We start from the raw sequence: 25,703 nt of genomic DNA, 5'->3' as shown, positions 1-25,703 counted from the left end.
TCTGGAAATGTTCTTGAACTCAGATACATTTGCACAAGGTTATTCTTGGCCTAGCTGATCAGAGTAAAATTTTCCCATTTGCCCCAAGGGAGAAAATCAGATAAAGGCTCAATTTATCTTAACCTTGTCCACAAGGTCCCCTAGGTAAGAACAGTTTTTTGTTTGGATCTATGTAAACTATTTAGCATAAAGGGTCTCCAGTCAGAGGTCTGGGTACCTTGACCACATTACACTAACCCTGTAACCACAAATATCAAAAATGGTAGTAGAAACAGACATATAGAAACTCAAAAGGAAGAAAAAAGACATAATAGCATGACCTAAAAACTGAAAGAGTAAGAAACCTCCAGGACCAGATGGCATTTATGCAAACACTCTAAAGAAATCAAAGTACAAAGAAGTCACTAACAAACCCATTCAATTTATCATTAAAAACAGCCACTCTCCCACCAGGCTGGAGGGGAGCCAACACTCTGCACTTCTTTTAAAAGAGGTGCTAAGGGCAATCATGGGAATTATAGACCTCAGTGAGCCTTACGCCAGTACCAGGAAAAATAGCTGAGAAAATCATTAAAGACAGAGTTATAAAGCACCAGGCACAGTGAGTGTAATGTGGTAAAGAAGCAGCTTGGATTCTCCAAGCTGACTTTCTGACCTGCTAGTGTTCCTTGGAAATGTCAGCAGCTCAAAAGAAGCAATGATAAGTAGGAGTCACCTAGCTATTAAGGATTTAACAAAAACCACATTCAAAAATTTTAGGGCTCCACTCCTGCTAATATGCATAAGTCCTAAGGGTGGAATTTTACAGCACACCACTGATTTGAAGGGGAAAAAAAAGGAAAATCAAAGGATTAAAGTGGTACTAAGTTCTTGTAAGAATCCCATTCCTCATAAACTGTGGCAATGTCTCTAGGAAGGATCAAACTTAGGTGCTAAAACCCAAGACAGGCCTCTCCCACACAAGCTACAGGTGAGCTGTAGCAGTCGGCTCCAGGAGGCTGGTGAAGTGCCTGGTTCCTGGGCCACAGGAAGGACTACATTTCCTGGATATCTGCAGTGGATGTTAGATGACCATACCAGGTACATCCACAATACTGAACCATATTGGGAATGGTCTTCTGCTGAACAGTAGCAGCACTGTTCTATAGGCCACTGTTGGAATGGCAGAATGTTGCCCAGAGTCATTCCAAGCTGCTGTGAGTGAGGCTACTCCATGATCCCATGGGATACAAAAGATCAGAGGCAAATTGATCAAGCACTTAGGCAAAACCCAAAATGGTGCCTGTGAAGAAAACCTGATCTACAGCCAATAAATCACCCACTTTCAGTCTTACAATTGTGTGGCTTTGCACTGATGTATTTATAGTGTCTTGGATCTAGTTGATTTACATGCTTCCACTTCTTATTCCTTCCCAGCTGGAGATCTCCCAGTTTACCATGCCTGGCAGCATGTTACACTGTTACAAGTCTCAGCATTAGTCCCTCCTCTGCCAGCACACAGCTTCACCCCTTCTTAGCCTTTTAAATGCTGCCAGACTTGCTGCCCAAAGCAATTGTGTCACGGGAGCCCAAGGGACTGATATTAATCCAGTGGTGAATACCAGTTATAATGAGTCCAATATATTCTCCATTTCAAAAAATCTCTCAACTCTGATTTCTAGACGCTATATATCAGAGAGATCACTATATACCCATCCTGTTCTTATTCTGTTCCCTAAATACTCACTTTGTAGGCAGACAAGATTGCATGGAAGATGGATATTTGGGTTGGTCTGGTGCAGCAGATTTTATATTCCAAGCAATGGACGCTTGCATACCAGTTTTCACAAAATTGCAGAGGCACAAGAACAGCTCCACTCTTCTCTTTCAGAGCTGTTTACTCTGAGTGCCACCCTCCCTAAACGGACACAAACATTCATACAGCAGTCCCTGCTCAAACTCAACATTTTGTCAGCAGTCTTTACCCAAACTGCTGAACATAACCTCCAGGGTCATGACAGGTAATCGCAGTCACGCTCCTTTGAACTCTAAAATTGCACTAGGCAGCGCCACAGGACCCCTGATGGGGTAGGTGCCCACAGACAAATATCCCTTCTACAGGCAAGTTTGATATAAGAAGGGAGAGCACTTTTGCCTGGGGTAGACAACTGCTTTATGCCCTGGAGAGATGCAGAAGGAAAATTCTCAGCACATAGGGTTTTATTGCTGGTTTTGGGCCATTCCCTGCTGCCTAAAGGAGGCTTGTGGCTTAAAGACACAATGAAGGCTGTCACCTTTTCTTAAAAATATACCATGACACTGGTGAACTGCAACTTGCAGAGCAAACCACATCATCCTGTGTGCTCCCGATTGGTCATGTGACGTCCTCCGCTATCACAGATCAACACTATTCTTTTTCTTTGAAGGAAAGAGAGAACCATCAGCTGTTTTCAAACCACAGCATCGTCTACCTCTCCCACGCAAACCACAGATCAAAGGTTTTCACTTTCCAAACCACAGAGAGGTCCCAGGGGCTCCAAGAAGCAGATGTCTAGCACGCTTTCTACTAGACACTCACATGCAAGACTGTGCAGTCTTTGCAATATATGGTAGAAGGGAAAACATTTCCCTTTGGAAATCCCAGGCACATATCTGAGAAATACAAAATCACAGCCACTGGTACCTGCCTGTAGGGAGGCACAGCAGAAACTGAGGAGAGCAAGTGAGAACTGTTACACAGAGCTAGTGATACACAGCTCCAGTGTGGAGCACTGGCTTGTAAATTGGGTGCAAACAGCACAGCAAGGAGGAGAAATGGGCTTCTGTACCTTGAAATTACAGCAGGATACACCAGGAATCAATTTAACACCACCCCTTCTGCTCTTCAGCTTTACCTTCCATGTTACAATGGAGCAGCTCACCTCCACCCCGAGCACATATGAAGAACTGAATGTGTACCCTTCCTGAAGCCATCAGCATGAGCCTGACAAGATATTGAAACGACAGTTCCAAGAAGCACAGACTGACTGCCCCATTCATCTCCCTGAGTGGCTCACTTGCCTCCTGATGACAACCTGCTAAGTGTCTTCCTTTAATTAGTCCACTGTTCCTTGAAGCAAGTAAGAATGCAATGAGAAGATTGCGCTAGGACTATCTTTACATAAGCTAGTCAAAAGAGACAGTTCATTTTGTTGAAAAGAGAGGGATGCCTCAATTTATCTTTCCCTCATCAAGAACGACTCAGATTCAACAGGCCCAAAAAGACACCAAGACAGACAAAAAACTGGAAATCACAAAGTTCTTCAGGGAGCCCTCCAAAGCCCACAGTGTGGCTGAGTGGATGCTGTGGGCTTCTGATGTGCTTCAGATAAGGGTCTATCTGCATTTGGTTGGGAAAAAGGTCATGAATTGCACTTAAGTGAGGATGCAGAGGAAATATGCAGTTTTAGGAGACTAATATGAACATTACTGAGGTCTCTGGCTTGGAAAATTGAGGAACAGAGAACAAAAGGCAAGGCTAGTCTCTCTTGTCAATTTAATTATGTATACCTAAACAGAAAGAAATAAAATAAAGGATAAATACAAGAATTTTAAAATCTTTGAAAAATAAGTCTAATATGTCAACACTACAACCTTATCCAGGTCTGGCTAGTATGGCATCAGTGTGCAGTGAAGAGTGTGAGAATAGACAGTAGGATTTGGCATCCATGATGTGAGCTTTATTTAACACAAAAAGAAAGATGAGTTTCCATGGGCCTCAAGCAAGTGAGAGACGAAAGATGAGCTTCCATCCAATAACAAATTCATTAATTTTCCTTATCAAATGTGCTGAGCCAAGGCATATCCCCCAACTGGGAAAAACTAGGAGCTGCCATTTCCTGGAGTGTCACTGTACACTGGTTGAGCTGCAGACAATCACTAAAGCCTGACAAGAGTATATCTGCTGAAGACTAAGGACTGGGTGATCAGCAATCCAATCCTCTCTTTGGCAGCCCACTGCACTGCCAAAAACGGATATGAAAGCTGAAGTGTATGGGCCAGACTCATCCCTTGGTAGGTCCACAGAATTTAGCTGACTTATCAGAAATGGCTTTTGTCCAACATGTCTGTGACAGTCAAAAGTAGGCATGGTCTACAAAAAACTTTGGCTTAAACACTGAATGGAGATCATCTAGAGTGCCTTTAATGAAAATTAAACATGAAGACTATCACCTTCAGTGAGTGCAGAAAAAAGACCTCAGCCAGAAGGAGAGAGAAAAGTGTTAGGAGAGGTCACTTGCAACACATCCTTCATGTTCTGGGTGGTGGCATTTGTTTAACCACAACATTGGTTCTTTCCAACTCTATGCTACAGCATTAGCAACAGACTTCTGTGCTTCCATGTCCTATCACACAGAGTACAGTTCTATATTCTCCAAGCATATGGAAAGCTAACTTTATATAGTGGATATTTTATTTTAAAGAGAGAGTTCTGCTAGAACCTTCTCTTTCTATGCAAAATGGCCTAGAAAGATAACATAAAAGCAATCAGTTTTATTTGCTTGGTAATGCAGACATTTTTGCATGTACTGACCTGTTTATGTACTCCCAAGCTCAAGCAGTGGCATCTAAAAGAACATTCTGCACTGAGATGTGCCCATCTGAGAGCACAAGCCCTTTTGAGTGTGTATCTAGGAAACACAGAGCCCAATTGCACCAAGGGGTCAGGCACCAGGGCATAAGGTGAGGAAGATGAAAGCAAACATTGGTAAGCAGCTGGTGAGGGAGTCCCACGCATTCCTTCTCCTAGGTGCTGTGTCTACCTTCCTATTCTATGGTCTCTACAACATGTATGTGTAAGTCTGAAGCCTTCAGTCTTCCCTACCCACAGACCTATAGACCTTGGTGGTCCCAGATTCCCAGGGAAAAGGACTTTCAGTATGTGGCAAGGCAGCAGTTGAAGGTGGTTAAGCTGTTTGTCCTCTCAGTGCTGCAGTAATTTCCCAGCTGATTTCTGAACCCCAGAAGAAAGGACAAGGATGGAGGGGAGGAGGGGAATCAGAGGAAATGATGACTTCATCATTCAACAAGAGTTTGTGAGAAAGCAGGTTATGCTGGGGGACCACCAAACGCGACGTCTTTCATTGCCCCACCTCCCACAATGCAAAGGTGCAGTGTTACCTCTTCTCCCACCCCCCCATCTCATCTACCCCCAGACAAAGTATTCCCGAGCTCACCATATAATGCAGTTTTTCATGGCATGCCTGCTTATCAGGACTCTGAAACTATGTGAGACATGCATGCAGACAATGGGCCTGTCTCTCAGCCACAGAGGGCTCTGAAGGGATCCCTTTCAGCACTCACAGATTGCTCTGTGTTCCCTTAATTGACAGACCCGGCCAAGTCTGACAGCAGTGGCGTGCAGCTGGTGCAGGCTGCTCTGTCTCAGGTAGGCCACCTTTCAGCAGGGAAATTGCTTTTGATTGGCTTTATTGGAAGTAGCTTCTCTTATTCAGCTGGAAAAAAACTCTCGTATTTAACAGATGACAGTTTAGGACCAAACTCTCTTTCCCAAAAGGTTCCCTCTTTTCCCTGTAGACTTAAAGACACTTACTCAAAAAGGACTGGACCTCATCCATAAGGAACAACTTTGTTTGGTCAGAACTGCTAAGGTTCTGAGATTTTCTGAAGCCCAGGTTTTTTTATTTCTCAACTCTCCAAGATTTGGCTATGGCCTGAAAAAACTATGATCACAAAGCAAGATCAGAAGAGCTGACAAAAAAGAGGAAGTTCTTGATTTTAGTGGCTGCTCTCAAGCTTCAGTGTGAGTCTAGACTGCAGGAGACCTGCAGAAGTTGGTCTACCTTCTCCTAGTAGTTGGTGGAGGATGGACATGAAATTCCACTCAGAATATTTTCAGCCTCAAGTATTTGTGGCACCAGTTATTTACAAAGTGTCTTTAGTGTGCAAATGAGCATTTCCTAGTGGGGAAAAAAAAAGGAAAAAAAAAGGATAAAAGGGGGCAATGAGACTGGTATACTCTTCTTTAAGTCAGTAGCCTGAATCTGGCTATCCTGTCTTTTCTTCCGCTTTCTGGTATGATAGATGAAGCTGTACAAGTTAAGATTGCACATATTTCATGGGCTGCCAAATGCACTACTTAGTTCTTTTCTGCATTCAGGGAGAATTGAATAAGGCTTCAGCTTTATCAGGAGATGGTGTAAAAGTAATCGCCAATGCCTTCCATAGCCTTTTCTTTTCAAAAGTTTTGTTGGCCTTAGATGTTTTTTCTGGGTTTTAAATTTTTAAAGCACTTGGCTTTCCATCGCATTTTATTATAGCACTTCTGCCTGGCTTTGCTTGACAACATACAGAACCAGGTTCAATCTTTAGGGGTTATTAGTAAAGATCACTTTGAGAACCCACTCTGAAACCTGGGAAAACTGAACTAAACTACTTTGGCATTCAATGAGTTATGCTTCTCCAGAAGCAGGTCACTTCTCCAGGTCACTTCTCCAGTGACCTAACCAACCAGTTCTTCAATGAATGGAGAAAAGAAATCAAGAAATGGAAAGGAAAAGCATGAGTTCAAATAATTACCAACTGCACCTTTCTCAAAGTACAACAAGAAGAATCTAAAGCTCTCCTCTCAGATTTCCTGGTACAGGAACAGCTGAGGCAGTGAGTGGCTTCCTACTACTTCCAGTAATACACAATCCAGCATGTCTATTCCAAGTCTCAGGACTTTCTCAGCTGCTCTCCCAGGTGGCACCAAGTTGCAGCTGACCTATTGGATGTGTTGCTACACAGACACCCCAGACCACTTCTCCCACCCATTCCTCCGTCTCTATCCAGTCTTGTTAGCAACTGTTTCCACCAGGCAAGTAGTGCCTTCCTAGACAATGCACTTCTCATCAGTGTCTCTCATTTGCTGCTTCCTCATTTGTGTGATACCTGTGCTTTAACCCTAACACACACTCCACAAAATATCCGATTTGCCTGATAAAGATTTTTAAAATAGCTTCTTTCCTACATACAAAGCTTTTGCATTCTAGGGTTGTAAGGTAGAGTATCCACTCCCGTAAGACCCTCAGGCAATTCCTTTGTTCAGCTTCACATTCAGTGTTGCAACTACCTAATTTCTCCCCAGTTATGACAGCATCTTTTTTAAATTGAAACAACATGAATTAAAGAAAACATAAAAGCAGGTTAGAGCTGTGGCAGATGTGCACACAGATCCCTTTCTCTCTACCACAGGACAACATGATTTTCCTGTGCTTCAGGGCTCCATCCTTCCATCTCCTTCTAGGAAACATTTTTCTTCAGGTATCAAACTACTAGAAAGAGGATTCCCCCAGGCCCTGCCTGTTCAGGAGATGGAGAGACTCCAGAGGAAGGCACAGGTGCTGTTGCAGCAGACTCCATGCTTGAGTCATTTCATAGTTTAGCCAGTTGTGCCTCCTCTGCTGAAGCCTCTACAAGCACTCAGCAGAGGTGAGGACTGAGACTGACACCCACCATCAGATACAAGGACTGCATGTTTATTGGTCTTGCCCTGTCCAGGTCTTAGCCTAGACATCAAAGCAAAAGCTTGTTATGTGATCAAAACACAGAGCTAGATTTGGGGAATCAGCGTTCCCTTTTAACAATGACATTAGATGCTCTAAATTTCTTTTCGAAAATTCCAGACATTTCCTTAAAATTACAGACCACATTTGCTACAGGACTTTAAGTTTCTGCTGCTGCCTCTCAGCTATGTAGGGGATTTCAAAACAGTGGTGTTTAATCCTTTATATGTTATTGATACAGAGAGAATAGAAATTTCTAGCAGAAGGTCCAGACATTAACTGTGAGAAATATCACAGTGTTATGCAAAACATCATCGCAAGCTGTTCCTATAAATATCGCCTCTCTGGGCATTTTCTATGTGACATCAGTGAAATCCTCTCTCTCTTCTGCATACATCTCTGTATGATATTATTACTTCTTAGTTCTTGCTGATTTCACAGAATATATTCTGAGTTCGAAGGATTATCAAGTCCAACTCTTAAATTAATGGCTCATACAGGGATCAAACCCACAACCTTGGTGTTATCCAGCACCATGTTCAAACCAACTGAGCTAATCTCAGGGTCATTTTTATTATATTGGTCTGTACTTTCCTTTGTTCAATATTATCTGAAATGCTTGCTTGAACAGAAGGTGATGTAGAGTCACAGGGAGGTATTTTTCACAGAAGACTGTCTTGTAGGATTTCCTAAAGATGCTGAGAAACTGAATGCATCTGCTCCCTGAAGTCTAATCTCCTTTCCAAGGAAAGATCTGTTGCATCCCACCTCGAGCACGTTCTGTTCCTAGAAGCTCCAATATACTAGTTGCCAGATGAAAAATCTGACCTTTAAGGTGGGTAAGTCTTACACCTTAGGAACAAATCACTACGGTTGAGATCTTCTTGTCTGAAGACAGTGTCAATTAGACTGGGTATGTTACACTGACAGGGCAGCCTACAGGCTCCACTGCACACTGTAGAAGCACAGGGTGAATGTGTGGGGTAGCAGTCCCACATGGGGTGCACCTTCACCTCCAGGGAACTCAGCTCTGTGTGCACTACATGATGTAGAAGTACACAGAGTTTCTGACAGGCATAAACTCTTGAGTCTTATGTTCCTTTTTTTTCAAGCAGAGAAGAATTTAGACTTTTTGCTAGGTGGACTGACATGCTCTGGGCTAGGACAGACATCAGAGGCACACCTGCACTGTCACAGACATTATCCTGATACTTAACATCACCCCTTTGGCAATCACAGGCTTATATTTTGATTTATAACCCAGCAATCTTTCCCAGGGTTTATAACATTCTTTCAGTACATGACAACACATGCCATTGGGTCCCACAAGCACCCTTTCTCTAGGGCTATTGGGACAAAGTAAAAAAGAGTGGCCAGAAAAGCAGTGAGAAAGACACAACAGTGGCACAAATTCCAATTGAAGTGGGATCTTTTTTTCTCCATGTGAAAGCTCTTCACTGGGAAAGTCTCCAAGCCCAAGGGGAGAGGCCCAGAGTGAGGGAAGAGTAAGAGGCCCTGAGGGCAGCCAGCAAAAAAGGTTTCTGACTATGCTAGGTGACACTTGGATAAATAGAAAACACTGTCATCCCCTGATGCTACTTGGGCTGGGTGGGTGACCAACCACTCAGGGTCTGAAAGCCCTTGAAGTTACTGTGCTGGCAAGTCCAACATTTTCATCATGACCACTCCAGTGGAAGTCTGGAGTAACCATGCAAGTTACTATGACATTTCAAGAAACAATTCAAATAACTATGCTTGTATCCTGAAGTAAGGTTTTGGTAAGCTCCTAGTGCTGCCTAGCCAGGCAAGGGCAGCAAGTCCAAGGGACATGGCTCTGGGCTTCTCCCAGTCTCTGAGGGCAGAGAAAGAGAAAGGCTATGAAGGAGCACAGGGGGTGGCAAGGAAGAGATATGTTCCAGGGCTGTATGTAATGACTGCCATGGGGCCAAGCACATAGCCAGGGCTCTCAAGCAACCCTTACGAGGGTCAGTCATTTTCACTGGTGGGGGAGGTGAGGAAGACAGCTAGGAGAGTAGCTCAGCTGCAGCAAAGCCACACAAAGTTGGTCTGTTCGGCTGCCTTTGTGGCACTGTTGTATTTATTGAAGGCAGCAGCAGTTTGTTCTGTCCTTTCAGTTACTGTACGGGACCCGATCGGGGTGCAGATGGGACTACAAAGCAGCCCTTGTTGTCAGTAATGTGACTCACATGTCAGGCTCTTATTTGCTGTCAGTGGCTTTATTAAAGTCTACAGTTTCAGACCCTAGACCCTTGCCTATTGTATCCCCTGGCCCCAGAGATTCTCTTAGGGAGCGCTCACAATTACCAACTCTCTCACAAGAGCACACAAACACACTGAGCTGGCATAGCAACTGCGCACTCAGGGGTGATGCCCAGGCTAAAGCCAAGCTGGGGCACTTTTCATCTTTAAAACTAATACATTTACAGAAATGGACAGGATCTCTCTAAGACCATCTAGTAACGTACACATTCACTTACATACATTTATTCACGTGTTCTGCACTTGGAAATATACTAATACTCACACTCATGCTCACATATGCATTCATGGCTATGTTCTCCCCTACAGTAACATACACATTCACATATGTGCTCCACTCACATGCTTGTGCACCAACATAGATGCACAGACAGGCCAATATTTGCACATTGCACACCACACACAGTCACATGGATAAGTCCCCCCATAGGTACTCACAGCCCTCAGTGTCACACAGGCAGGTACACTGACTCTCACCACTGCATTCTGACACTCAGCTATGCACAGCTCACAGATCACAGTCTCACACTGATGTATATATTCTCTCAGACTCAGCAGGCACTGGTGTGGCTGCACAGTCACTGCTACACCCACATGAGAATTTCCACAAAAGCACTCACATCCTTTCACTTACAACTGCTTCAAGTAGAACAAAACTCCCATTTCAGATACTCAACTGAAGTTAAAGACTTGTTTCCCAAGCAAGTCTTCCTGTAAAGGCTCAGGTTCTGACCTCTACATAAATGAAGAACAATTTCTCTGACTTTACTAGACATTAGCGTTGCTGTGAACAGAATCCTCACTTCCTTCTGACATGAAATTACTCTTCAATGTCATGGTTCTTCCTCACTACCAAAGGGTTCTCTTTCTAACCTTAAACTAGAATGCAGGATACTTGCCACCAGTCCTGACACAGTGCACAAAATCTGTCCCTCTGAATCAGACAACTACAGAAAAAAAATCATGAAACAAGATATCAAGACTAGTAAAAACTGCTAGAATAAGAATGGAGAAAAACAGGACATAAACAGCCAGGAAAAAATCTTGCATAAAGAGAAAAAAACAAACAACCAAAAAAGGCAAACCAAAACCACACAAGTTTGAGAACAAGAATGCAAATGCTATGATAACAAAGGAGGACTGGCTTGGACTTCTATATTGGATTGGCACAGTGTCTCACTGTTTATGCTTAAGAGTCACTTGAACAGCAATGAAATAACCATCACAGATACATGTGCTATGCACCCCAAGTCAGAAAAGTCATGTAAGCCCAAGATTATTCTCATTTCTGTTCAAAAAGAGCTTATGCCTATGCTCAGCATTAAGAGCAAGCTAACTTCAATGAGGACCAAGTCCATGATTCCCTGCATAAGGCCCCATATTATAAAATGACCATGAGATAAATACATTTTTGTCCAGGTCACAGAACAGTCCTACTGAGTCCTCTTTAAGTGACTTAAACACAAAACCAGCCTCCATTCTACACAAGCCTCAATTCCACATAGCCATGACAAAACTCATGAGCTATGATCTGCAGTGGCAAACCTGACCATCTGTAGGTTACGGAACTTGGATTCTGCACAAGGATCGTGATGTCAGAGCATTGGACTCTTCACACTCCAGCACAAACCATGTTAGCCAGCCACTTAAGTAGCTCTGAATGATTCACTAGCTTTGGTACTTTTTATTGCCTGCTGTCAAAACTCTGCGCTGTTTGTGGACTGGTATGTGCTGATACATATAGCATTTTACTCTACCCAAAGAAAGGTGAATTTGAATGCTTAGGTGATGTCAAAAATGCTTTAGACATGAATGAAAGCTATCATTTTAAAATTTGCCCATTAATAGTGCAATTGTCATTATTGTTGCAACCTTAATCTCACGAGAGAAATCCTTTTACTGCAGAATTCACATAGGGTATTTCAAACCAAAATACTCTGTATTTACAACTCTGGAAACAGATATGAAGAAAACAAAGCCAGAAGAACAGATGTATTGATTAGTAAGGGCTCTGGATCTGCACAGATTTATTCCTGCAATTTATTTTATATGTCTAGGCAATTATTCTGAAATCAAACTAAACACATTAAAAAAAATCTTTTCAGGATTGAAGTCAATAAATATATATCAGGTACCTGATATTTCAGAAAAGGTCTGTTTCTTAAAGAATCCAAGTCTGAGTTTCTAAACAATACAAACTGTGTTCCAGAAATAAACCCTAAAATAGGGAATATAGAGAAAACAGAACTGTACCAAAATACAAGATAAACCACCTTCAGGTGCTACAAGCCTATTTATTGATATTTCATATCATGTGGAGTGAACCACACAGATTGCAGTTATAAAACACAAGGATATTTTAAATCACCTAACTAACTACAGAAATACATCTATATATTTGACTCATATATGTACCTATTTGTTTTCATTACAACAATACAAAGGCTGGTATTTCTGTTTCCTTCTGGAATTCTGCATACTTCAAAACAACCCTACTTGTCATAGGGCAAGCTACATAAGAGTGGTCTGGACTAGTAGGAATGGCTCTGTATTTGTAGCAGCATTAAGGAAAACGTTGTATAATGTTTGTAAAAGGAAATCAAGGCTGACAACAAGTGCAAAATATCAAAGTCATACAGTTGTACAACTGCACCATTTCTGTTAGATGATTTCAAACTGCTTTACAAATTATTCTTGTTCTGCTATTGTTACATTAGATGGTAGCCCCAGTGAACTTGATCAGAAACCAGTATCTCCCCAAGCTGGGCATAACAACAGTGCTTCCCCTACAGTCTGTATCCCAGCTAGAGGCCATAATCTGACCACGCTAGAAGCTGCTTAAAAACTGTAGTATATTTAAACATAGTAGATCCTGAGATGCTGCATGTTTACTTCCATACTGGTATACTTTCATCCCTGACTAAATAGTTGGATTACATGCAACTATGTAAAGGCCTTTTAAGATCACTTTGATCCTACTTGTTTGACTTGCATAGTAGTTTGGCTGCACATCATATTCAGGTCATACCAAATTAAAACAGGAGCTAAAAACAGAGTATGAAGGAAGAGCCTCTAGATGATCCAAGACATAGATATAACTATGGAGTCCACATAACCACTAAGTTTTATAGACATCATGTCTCTGACCTGGAAACTTGCTGTGCCTTTCTGCTATGTTACTGCACAGTTGACCTTCCTAGCCTACATGTTACTACACCTGCCCTCCCTTCATACCTCTCTGCTTTTTCTTTCTTTAACATAGCAATCAGAAGCTACTTGTCTTCCCTCTCAAGATCTTCACCGCTACCTATACTCAACACCTCTTATTTTAGGCAAGAAAAAAAAGTCCTGCCTCTTACCCACCTCTACTCCCATACCCACTGTTAATTGCTGGATCTTCAAATCCATGTCCTTGTGCCCCCTCCCAGGTTTGCCCTTCATGAAGGAACAGAGCTCCTTTTAGCTGCCCTTGGGTTGTTTCACTGGTCTCCACCAAAAGCCCACCTGCAAGGTCCTTTATAATGACATTTTCAAAAAACTTCATCCCATTTGTTTACGGCTGTTTCAGACAACCTCCATACATTGCCCAAGCCATGTCTTATTCTCATCATCTGTTGTCTTTTATCTTAACAGCTCCTCTCTGAATCTAGGGAGCAAAGACTGCCTTTTCTGCTCTGTTTTCTGCAGCTATTCAAGCAAAACATCAAGAGTTAAGGGAATCACCTTAGAAATAAGGAGGATACTACTGCTGGTTTCTTACTCTGCTCTTTCACTTGGTAGCCTTTGCTTCCCTCTGTAGTAATGCATCTGCTTACCTCCAAGAGCATTTGCCACACATGCAAAGTGTTATGAATAAAAGATCAGGTCCCACAGGTCTGATTCAGTTTATAATCAAGCAAAATTCCCTCTACCATCAGAGAGCACCCCAGTGTGGGATTTAATCCTGACAATCACACTCAGATTATTATTCCAGATAATCAGGCTGCCTATTTGGATTCCCTGGCCCCACTGTCACCATGCAGTCAGACCAGACCAGCAGACTACAGATGCTGGTGTACAAAGCCCCTTGGGGTAACTGTCTGACCATCTCTGGTGGTAAACAGGCAAAATACCAAAGGCCATCAGCATGTTACAACCTCTACTAAAAAGCTCCATCTTCTAGCTCAGGAATTAAAAGGTCCAAGACTGAACACTGGCAGCTGGCAACACATCCTCAGTACGACATTGTATCAGCTGCATTAAACTGTGTTTGTGGAAGTGCAAGAATTGCAGGATATTGAAGTGACTGGGAAAATATAACAGCATTTCCCCTAATTCAGGCACATGGCCCAATCCTGTAGATATTTCGCCTTAAGGGTTTTTATCTACTGACATGGCTTAGAACTGTGCTGGCTCTCTCTTCAACTTTCTATCTGCTGGCCCTGCTTGCTAGATAAATAGCTACACTCATATAGAAAAACCTGCACTAATAAAAACGTAGACAGCCAGAAATCTGCTGCCAACAAGCAAAATATCCTATATTTCACTGCTCTGCCATGGGAGAGTCATATCTCACTGAACAAATATTCATTCCCAAACACTGTGCTAATGCATAAAAGTCTCCAACATATCTTAGAAAAATTATGGAAAAACAAGGCAGTCCAAGCTTCAGATTCTCTCTGCTGTTTTGCCTCTCCTCTTTTCTACTCATACACTTGAGACCATTTGAAGAGATGATGATTTTAGATTTTTCCATGGGCTTTTGTTCTTTAACTCTTCCCTCTGTACAAATAGGTCAAGTGGATCAGTATTTTGGCCCGAGTTTTTTTGTTTGGTTTTTTTTTTTTTTTTTGGGGGGGGGGGGTTGGGGTTTTTTTGTTTGTTTGTTTGTTTTTGGTTTGGTTTGGATTTTGTTGGGGTTTTTTTATTTGTTTGTTCTGGAGTTTTTTTGTCGGTTGTTGCTTTGGGGGATTTTTAGCCAAGTTTGATCAGAAGCAGAAGCACTGGCTTCTCTAGTGTCAGTTATAATCATTTGCCCAGGTCATAATCTCCTGTCTTAGACTGCTAGAGCTCTAAAGCATGCAATCATCTTTTGTTTGTTCTGCATTCGTATGTTGCCTAGCACAGCAATCCCTTCATAGGTAATATGGATCCTTGGCATTCCAGAAATACAAATATATGCTGGCAAGTGAGGCTTGCAGCAGTGAATGAGTGGTTTCCCTGACTAGTCAGCAAAATCAGAAATTTTTCCCCAAGTCATGCTTGGACTTAAAGCTTCTCTGGGACTGTGTTTTGTGACTGCAAGGCCTTAAGCACAAGGACATCCCTCAGTATAAATGAATACTTGGAAACAATTAAACTCCTGGATTGTCAAGAATCAAGAGGCTGCCTCTGTCAAATAAATAATGAAGCCATGCCCTTACATAATTTTTATAGCTTGGGGCAAACAAAAACTCTTTCTTTAGAATGACTAAGTTGCAAGGCAACTATATTCCTAAATTCCTTTTCTGATTTATATCAAACAGGTAATTCTTCTCTGCTTACTCACTGAAACACTTGTGTAATTCTATTGCAAACTCCTAAGCAACTTCCATCTTCTAGGCCAGCAGAGGCTATATCTCTTAAGAAAAGAGTCTCTCGGTATTTATTGATGACACAGTCATATTATGCATTAGTTCTCATAATTCAGGATGACTGTGTGCTTTGAGATTCTTCAGAATGACAGGCACTACACTGGCAATGTAATTAGTTATTATATGGCAGACAGCATTTTTGGAAAGATACTGACCCAAACATTGCTTCTTTAGGCTTCACTATCTGGAAAGCATAAGCAAATAAAGGAAGCAAAATATTTCTTAAAAAGCAAGCCTTATTATTCTCTCAGTTTCAAAACTCATGCCCCTGGCTGCATAGAGCTTTGGTAGGTGCCATTATGGTAAATAAAAAATTATAAAATAAAAAAAAGTATGTACAGGACCACTTGGTATATAAGAAAAGAGAAGGAATGTGACATTGCCAGGATTAGAAAAGGACATACACTGCTTACCTGTACCTGCCTCACCTCTTCACTGGGGCCCTAGAGAGCTCAAGCTCCACCTGAACATGGCTGTCAGGGACCGCTGTATGACACGATGTCTCTGGAACTAGTCTTCATCTTATCCCAGCCTGTGTATGCAGCTGACATTTATATATTTTGGGTAGCATTAAGAAGGTTGATTCTAGCTTCTGTAGCTATCTGTGTATACCAAACAGGATAGAGACCAATCTTGGATGCATTAAAAGTAATCATGAAAATACCATTGCTGGGAAAGAATCAAAAAGGACCTTCTCATGATTCAGTTTTTCTAGTTGGAGTTAAGGATGAAAATCAAGTTCTCTTCCAGTCCCAAGCAAACATAATTCCACTAAGAAACATGTTTCACATCAACAAACGCTAATAGAAAATGTTCCCCACTGCTCACATGAAACTGTTATGCAGATGAAACATGTTTCCTGCCAATAACGACGAGTTACCTGCAGTTAAAACAGCAGCTAATCAGCTTTACTCACCATTAACGTGAAATGAACACGATGCTAAGTCTACAAAATGTTGGATCAAAACAGCCATGGTGGTAAGTTGGCTATATCAAGTGAGGGGTCCTTATCACGTTCTCTAAGCACTGCATAAGCACAAGTCTTTGAAGACTGCTTTGCTACACTAAGGCATCCCTGTTGGAAGATGCTTATTCGTAGTATGAGGCAAGAAAAGAGTTATCTGTGGCTTTCACTTGCTCTCCAACTTTAATGTGCATTTTCTTTTATTTTACCCTCAAGTAGCACCACCTTCTCACAGGGTTGCCTTATCCAAAACACGATGGTGACCAACAGCCTTTCCCACTCAAGCCTGACTGCCTACTTGAAAACCAAGTGGAAGTCACATCAATCCTCAAAAGCGAACAAGCAAAATAATGTCCAATTCAGTTTCTTAGTTCAGCATTTTGGTCCAAAATTCATGTACATCAGGTGGCATTTTGTCAAGAAAGATTACATTTAATCACAAAAATTAACAGTAGGAGTCCTCTGTAAAATCCAGTTCCAATGTCCCAAGTTCCTTGCTTTGGCCATTCATGTCACAAATGTAATCAGCAGCACTGGAATATGACATGCCAATGCCACTATATTTGATATTGAATTAAAAATAGGGATACTTGCAGTTGTTCCTTCAACTCCTCCAAGCACCATGACTCCCACTTTATTCTCCAGCTGCTATTCCCATGTGCTAGCTCACACCCTCTGGCCAGAATAAAACATACACAAGCCTAGCAGAGGCACGGGATATAGCCAACAGCACATTTTGTTCATAGACTATTCTCAATTTTTACTCAACAAGGCTATACACACACTTTGCTATAAAAGTAAAAGGATCCTTTAGGCCTCAAGTAGCATTATGTACTTTCTATTGTAAAGATCTGTATGTACCAGACCAGAACTATCAGCTGGCATAAATCAGCATCAACTCCTCTTGAATACATAGAAATTAAGTTATTTATTCACCACTCAAGGTGTGAAATCACTTATTTTTAGAAAACTGAATTTCCAGTTCTCTGTAGTCAAATCACTGAATACACAGATTATCTGTACACTCAGACAGCTTGGGTTAAGTAGGGTCACATCTCAGGTGCAAGGCTCTCCCTTGACCATGCAAACACAGCACTCTGGTGTCAGTAGACTCAAATGTCTTATTCTTCATTTTGAAGCAAGGGAAAAATGTTTGGTCTGTAGTAAAGTCTGGCATTTTTGTTAGGAACAAGATTAAAGAGATGTGGACAGAGAGCTGGATATTTGCTGAATTCTGCAGAATAAGATAAGGCTAGAACAAGTAGATTCACATTGTCTGGTGGCAATGACAGTATAGTGTATAATGCTAGTATGTTTGGGATTTGAGTTACAATTAGGGACAGCAGGATCTGAAGAACCAAATTTATTACTGACCTCTGTCAGACCTGTAGAGGAAAGCCAAGGTCTAATACTACTAGATGAGAATGCCAAATTCTGGGTTTCTAAGCTGTCATCAAAAGTAGGATTAGAGTTGGGGATAGAGTCTGGAACAAGAGAGATTAGAGGGGTAAATTAATTGTCTAAATCTTTAAGACTGACAAAAGTGGATGAAAGTTAGTGTTGCTACAGTCAAATATTTATTCTTTATTTTCCACTGATGGCAAGTGTCTGGGCAGAGGTCAAAGCAGAGTTAGGATTACAATTAGGCTCTAACTTAGCATTCCAGAAACGAGGCTCTGCTAAACAATTTTTGTTGCTCAATTCTGCCAAACCTGCTCAGGGATAAGTAGATTAAAATGTATCATTTTTAATTGTCAGACAGAATGGGGTTACTGAGCCATGATCAACGCTGGAGCCGGAATGGCATCATTGCTTGAGGTAAGATAAGTGGCAAAATCAGTATCAGCATATTTAAACATCTTCCGATTAACTTTTGGACATAACTGAATTTCTAGGCCATCACTCGTGCCAGGAATAAAGTGAGGACTAAAACTAAGATTCAGTGTACAGTTCCGTGCAGTCAGGCTTACTGATGAATTCTGTCCAGCCTGCGGCAGGATTGCAGCCTGCCTCAGTGGATTTGAATTTTTCATAGTCAGTGTTCAGAGATCAACAGGTTCTTTAGCCATAAATGATACTGCAAGTAGCCAACATTTATGGTTTGGGACAGGAGGCTCTGCAGCATCATATCTCCATTGCAGAACTCTCACAAGTCCTCAGTGGTAACATAAAAGGCTGATAAGCTTGAAATGCATGTTTAATTTCTGGGCAGCATTATATCCCTGTGTTACAATGATCAGTAAGGTTATGGCTTGGATTGGTTGCAGGATTCATGATGGGAGGTTTTGGTACTTATTTTTCTGGTCCTTGAAAAAAAGTTAAGGGTAGCTGTCATAATGTTTAAATATGTTATGCTGAATTATTAGGAAGCCATGGCTACCTTGGCTCTGGAGAACCCTGGGGTTATAGATGGCATTAGGGTTTGGATCTGGAGTTGAAGGCCATGCAGAGACAAGTTTATTGCTACATTTTTCTGGATTCATAGATAAAAAAAGAAGAGCCAGTATCAGTAAATCCATACACCTCATCCCTAAGTTTCAAACACAACTGAATTCTCACACTATCATAAAATCTTTTAGGTTGGAAAAGACCTTTAAGAGCATCGAGTCTTGCCTATTCTATCAGACACACCAGTGTTTGGGAAAGCTTCAGAAGAGGACTTTGGACAGGCAGCTGTGCAAAACGAGCCTTGTGACAGAAACATCAGTGGTATACTGCTTCAGTGTGTTTAGCCTGAGAAAGTAAAAATGAGTGGTGATGTCAGAAACTATCTAAGCCTAATTTCCAAGCCACACAGGCTATGAAAAACACTACAGTCGGTTTCATGTGTATTACTGTTTGGGATAGGATGCTCAGCAGTGCACAGGAAAATACCAAATTCTGCCTTGTCTGCTGTGGCAATTTCACAGTGAAATATGGAAATCTGCCTTAAAAACCAAACCAACAAACAAAAAAACCAAACCCTGCCTTTTTCTGCTCCCAGTGCCAATCATTTTGTTGTATTTGCCAAAATTTCTGTAATTTTCTTTGGAGACGCATTTCTGTTTACTCATTTCATCTCCACCTTAGCAACCACTTCACAAAGCCACTTGTCTTCACATTATAAACATATGTTTATGCCACTGCATTCTTTTCTTCAGTGTACAGTTGTTGAATTTGACACTTTGTGAAGGTCTTGTGAAGGTTTAACACACTTCACTGTGATGAGGCATTGGAGGACAGACCTATGCAGGGATCAATAACAGTCTGGCTTACCTCTAGTGTAAACCTTGCCTTGTTGAGATGTAGAACTCATTTTTGCCTCTCACCCTAACCTTTGTGGGGTTTCAGGTTAGGCTTTTCCTCCTGAGCGACTTGCCCGTGGTGCAGTAACGGGACCGAGAGCCGGCGCGGGTCTGGGCTCTGGGCAGCGCACACGCACTCCGCGGGCTGAGCCGGCGCCGGGCTCGGCGCACCTGCCTGCGGGCGGACAGCGGGCTGCCTCCCGCACTCCGCGGCTCCATCCCCTCATCCATCCCTCCCTGGCTCCGGGATCCCAGGCGGCTCCTCCGCCTCAAACCGCGGCCTGCGGCGCCCTCTGCTGCCCGCGGGGCCCGGCCCCGACCGGCCCCTCCCCGCCGGGCGGGCAGCGATGCTCTGCGCCGAGCAGCCCTGCTCAAAAAAGGGTCGGGGTACCCCCGAATTGCCTGCATCCTCCCCCATCCGCAATGCCCCCAACAGTGCTAAAATAGCAAGTTTGCATGCAAAACCCCACCTGGCCCCATTTCACCACATGCACATTCATTTCTATTCCTTTTCATTCTTCACAGAACATGTTATAATCTTTGATCATCATTTGTTTAAATTGTATAAGTAATCTGCCCGGTTTTAATAGGATTTTTCTATGAATCGGCAACAAACCATGAAATGTGATATTTTCACCATGACCGACCCAGGAAATTAGTCAACTTTGTCCTTGATTTACATGGGACCTGGCCAACTCCTCACACATCACAGTGGCAGCAGCTCACTGCCTGCTCCCCCCTACATTTCACATTTCCATTCTTTCTTTCTTTCCTTCCTCTTTACAAGCAGGGTTATATATACCACAGATGCCCAGACTTGCCATCCATAAACAGAGCCTGAATTTAGCAATATCTCCATGGATGCCCAAATTAACAGAACAGAGATTGGAGAAAAGCATCAGAGATTTATTATTATTGTTAAAGACAATAGATGTGGGAGAACTTGTTCTCAGCCTCTTATTCTGATCTTTTTGAGGGAAATAACACCATTTCTTCAAGTTTTACATAGCCAGTATAAGAACAGCAAGCTTCCTCAAAAGAAAGCTAAGATTCTCAGTTACAATCATTTATTCTAGGAGCTGGGGCTTACAGGAAAAAACAATTGCTGTAGTACTCAAAATAAAATGGCCAGGTTTTGAAATGTTGAGCTACTTTAGGGACAATGTCTGTTAGAGCCAATCCTTCCGTCTGTCTGTCCATCCATCCATCCATCCACCCACCTGACTGTTTTGCTTTATTTTAAATAATGTCCAATTTCTATCCTAGTCTATATGAAAATCACTTTTATTTCATTGTAATTTCAGGGTTTGGTCTTGTTTTGTTCATCCCATTATTTGACAGTGTGTGCACACACAAGCTTTTAATAGAAAGTGAAGTTGCAAGGCAGTAATTTGGCATCAAGGCTGCAATCCAAAAACACCCAGCATGATCCCTGGGTAACAAGTCACTTGGGTGACAAGTTCCTCAGCTTGGGCACACAAGTTCCATCCTCCCTATGGGAACAGATTTCTAGTTTCCTTGCAATTCAGTTCTTCTGGAGACTATGGCTGTATGGAGAAAGGTGATCTTCCAAATGCTCAAGGCTCATGAGCTACTTTCCAGAGATGTGAAGACACTGGAAGGCAGAGGGGACAAACATAGCCTGCAAGAGTCTACTGCCAGCTATTCAAATAGGTGAGAGAAAGAAGAAAGCAGTGTTTCAACTGCATCCCCAGGCAGCTGCAGGACAGACAGCACATCTGTTTTGAGAGAACACGGGGACACATTGCCACTTAGCTCAGTAGGGCTCAGCCTCTGCAATCCCACCCCAACAGGCGTCCTGTGTGAACAGGCAAACGCTAAGAATGTCAGCAGCTGCAACAGGTAAATATCACCACATTACAGAACATACAACAATTATATTCAAAGTTTTGTCCCATCTACCCATACAGGCATAGTCCCTGTGTGCATGTTCACACATAGCATTTGTTCTGGATTCCTCAGGGCACTGTCTAAGCCATTATGGCAGCTATATCTGTGATCTGGTAGATAGCTCACACGACACTGGGGGAATCAGGGTTCTGGGCCACCTTTGTTCCTAAGCCACCTTCTGATACCAAATAATCCATTTCCCCTCTCTGCCTATTTCAGGTTTAAATCTCCTGCAGGCAGGAGCTCTCTCTCACTGCAATGCATGTTTGTTACACAGCAAGGCAAGGACCGGCCTTCAGCTGGCTCTTGGGGTGCTCCTCTTGTCCCTGAGCTTTTCTTGTCTCACCCCAAAAACCCACCACATCCCACATCATCAACTAAACCAAGAGAGCTGCTGTCCCTTCCTTCCCATGCTCGGCCTCAGCTCCTCGGGGCAGCTAGATTCTCTGTCCTGGAGGCATTTATGCCCAACTTTCCAATCCAGGCCTCCCTGCCCCCACATCCCGTACTCCCCAGTACGTCACCCCTCTCCACTCCCTGGCCTGTGAACAGCCCCTAAGGTTAGGTTTTATATTTCTTACCCACTGGCCCCTCCACTCCCACCAAGTCAAACTTCAACCAAACAAAAAAGAAAACAGAGGGAGAGAAAGGAAGAAAGAAAGGCCCCAAGAGGCTCCCGGTTGTTCCAATCAGGTCACTGTTTCCATACCAATTAGGACAGATGCAAAGCACATTATTAAAAATAGGTCTGCAGACCCATCTATGTTGATTATTGTCCTCCGTTTCCGTCCCCAGCCAACTCCGTTAATTAATAAAGAAACTGCCAGAGAAGGAGGGGGAGAAAGGGTGGCAGGGATTCCCCTGACTGGAGCCTCCTGTTCAGAGAGTTCAAGAGAGAAATTGGACACTTGAGCCTCTCTGCCATTTTCCATTGTGTGTGTTTTTCCTAATGAACGGTTTAGTGATGCAGGGCTGGAAGTCAGCTTTACCCCACCCCCACTAACTACCATCCATCATTAAGTGACCCAGTAAGAGGTATTTAGTACTTAACCCTCTCTAGAAGAAGTCAGATTGTTGTGTGGCTGGCTTTTTCCTCTCCAACCACCCCTTCACTCTTCATCTGTTTGTCTGCCTCTGAAAACATCTCTGCATTTTTTGGAGGGGATTGTTCTTCCTCAGAGGAACCCTAGAAAGAAACAGCAGTAGCCACCCCATAGCCAGCCTTTTTACAGAAGAGGAAGCACTCGTGGTGGAAAACCAGGGATGACATCCTGGCTTTGTTGACATTGTCGAGGCCAGGATTTCGCTCTCTCAACAGTAAAACCGTCTGCCTCTGAGAGAGCAAAGAAGTTGATGGAGAGATGGCCCTGTAATCTGTGCAAGAGATGTTGCTGATCAATATACATGTTGGTGATTTGCAAGAGGAGAAAGAATACATAGTCAGTAAAAGTCAAGGAGGGCTGTGAGAAACATAAGTGATAGATAATACTTGCAACAGAGAGCACGCTTGTCTCCTTCCAATTCTGCTAGCCCTGCAGGACTCTTCTCCAGCCAAAACTAATTTATCTTCATAACCCTTCCTCAACAAGCAGGACAGTGTTATTAGTGCCATTTTGACAGTGGGGAAACTGAGTCAAGGACAAACTAACCTGACCAAATCATTAAATGAGTCAGACAGAGCTAAAAATGGAACTGTGCAGTCCAAGGTTTCTCAGCCAGTGTGCCTTTGCTTTAAAGCGAAAGTTAGGGGGAGGCAGAGAGGTTAAATGAACCATTATCATAATTAGACTTGATGAAAGCAAATCTGGGGTTTGGCCCAAGATGGCAGATCACGTTTACCTTGAATGAATGTATGTCAGTGTGTCTCCTAAAAATTCTCTATTAAAATGCCCTCGTGAGCTCTGAACCTGTGAGGTAGAAGTCCCAGATATAATTTAGAGTGCAAAAGGCCCTGCATGATCTTGGTCACATCACTTATCTCTAATGACCTCTAAAGGCTCTCTCCATCTCTAAAACAAGGGCTGTCACACCCATTTGGACTGTAAGCTATTTTTTGCAGGGTGTGTTTCTTACTAACACACTTTTACAACACTCATTTATGTGATATTGGGAACTGCTGATACTTCTGGAAAAAGAACAGCCACAAATTGCAGCCATCTCTGCACCTCTGAGCTGACAGGCAGAACACATTCACAAGCACAAGCAGGAAGGAAAACTGTAAAGCATAAGCAAAACACCCACCTGCAGATGCCAGCAAGGCTGTTCATCTGCAGACTGACTGCAATTTCCAATTAAATACCAAGTTACTTTCACACAGTCTGTTCTTTCGTTAGACTGAAGGGTTTTGTTTTCCTTTTCCTGAGTCACTCTTTACTAGAGGCTTTCCACATCACATGTTTTATTTTTCACAAGGGCTCTAATGCACTGCATAATAAAAACTCATGTCATGAGTCCAGAAAATCCACTGCAGGCTTCAAAAACACATACACATAAAAAAAAAAAAAAAAAAAAGGCTTGCATAAAAAGAAGTTTGGAGTTTTTTCAGCCTAATAATTTTTATTACATCCCACCACCCTGCAAATTGAATTGCTGGAAACATCAGGTGATTGATCTAACACTGAGGTGTGATAACACGCTTTCCTACACAACAGAACTGAAATACTACTGTAGTATCAGGCCTGCTGTCATGGAGGGAGGAGGTCACAAACATAGAACTCCTTAGTCTGATATCCCCATTTTTGTAAGGATCACTAGTAACTCAGGATGCCGGTAACTGACAGCCAGCATACATACATTTCAAGTTCACCAGAGAAAACCCATATATTATGAGAAATAAGGCACTCCTAGAAATACAGAGCATCACAAAGATGCCTAAAGGGGAAAGAGGTCTGGGAGTTGACTGCTCCAATGGGCTGTACAGTGGAAGTAAAATCCACCTGTGTATAATGAGACACCGTGTACATAGGTAATAAATGAAACAAAAGCTACAGGAGGTGTTATGTGGCAAGAAACAGTCTTTTGATCCTACTATACTAGGAACACTGTATTTTCATAATTTTGGTTTCTGTAGAGTACAAAATACATGTGAGGCTGGCTACTTCATCTTCAATAACTACGAGGGAAATGTGCCAGCTTGGCCTGCACACCTGTGACTGAACCAAAGACACCTAGAATTAGAAATAGGACCTGTGTTCTCCACAGGTCAAGCCCAGAGAGAAAAAAAACATCTCTAACACAGAGGGGCCACAGAAACATGGGCTCAGAAACAGAAACTGCCCCACCTGAAACATCCCAGCCTTCAGCAACTACCTTTCGCTCCTCAAACATTTGAATCTGGACGTTGGGAGCAAAGAATGTATCTGACCCACTCCCTCACCACTGGCTTGCTGTATCATGCCAATACAGAGAACACCATTTTCCTTTTTCTCCTTCCCATGACTAGAGTCCTTGTACTGCAAGTGGGATACACATGTAGAGTTTTTGTTGGCTGTCCACAAGGAGCAGGACTATCAGAACTTTTCTTCCTTGGGAAAACTTTGTCTTTTGTGTCATTTTTCCTGAAGATGAGGCTCAGAATAACCCAAATATGACTTTAAATGAGTCAATGGGACACCCCATCAGGTAAGGAAATGGCATCATCCTGCCTCACATTTATCTCATGGAGCCAATTTCAGAGGCTCTTCATTTCTGAAGCACTTTTAGGCCCTGGTACAATTTACGCAGGGCACACTCTGCTCTCCAGCTAAGCAAACATTGTTTTGTTTTCTTTAGCCCTTGAGAGCTCTTGCCTCCAGCGTCCCCCCAAGGGGAAAGGAGTAGAGCCTCTTGTGTCGGTTGAGTGCTCACATAAGAGGCTGGTAAAGCAAGTGGTCCCTCTTGGCTCATGTACAGAGGAAACACAATCCATGATGCAGCACTAGATGAGGAGTTTATCCTGTACCTGGACCTACTCACTGTCTGTTTGCTCCCCTCCTCCTCCTTTACCAATTTGTGAGCAAGTCTCTGACCCAATTGGAACAAACCCTTCAGCAGATGCTTTCCTAAGTTCCTGAGAGGCACACTGGTGGCTCCTCAGATCAGACTGAGAGCATCCAAGTGAGTCTAAAGCATGCAGGAGGGCCCTTCA

The 25,703-nt window shown here is 42.6% G+C and overlaps 2 long non-coding RNA genes across 2 annotated transcripts in view; one reads left to right on the top strand and one right to left on the bottom strand.

Annotated features, from left to right (window-relative positions):
- Positions 1–25,703, bottom strand: part of LOC135417969 (uncharacterized) — a 333,771-nt gene that overhangs the window by 283,150 nt on the left and 24,918 nt on the right. The gene's annotated exons all lie outside the window — the stretch shown is intronic.
- Positions 11,432–19,149, top strand: LOC135417973 (uncharacterized). Its single transcript, XR_010432286.1, has 3 exons — positions 11,432–11,530; positions 18,141–18,200; positions 18,962–19,149. It is a non-coding gene; the product is annotated as an uncharacterized LOC135417973 (long non-coding RNA).

The sequence above is a fragment of the Pseudopipra pipra genome, chromosome 8 (genome assembly GCF_036250125.1).
Source record: "Pseudopipra pipra isolate bDixPip1 chromosome 8, bDixPip1.hap1, whole genome shotgun sequence".
Classification (NCBI taxonomy): Eukaryota; Metazoa; Chordata; class Aves; order Passeriformes; family Pipridae; genus Pseudopipra; species Pseudopipra pipra.
Note: the sequence above shows the minus strand (reverse complement) of the source record. Positions and strands in the feature narration are given on the sequence as shown.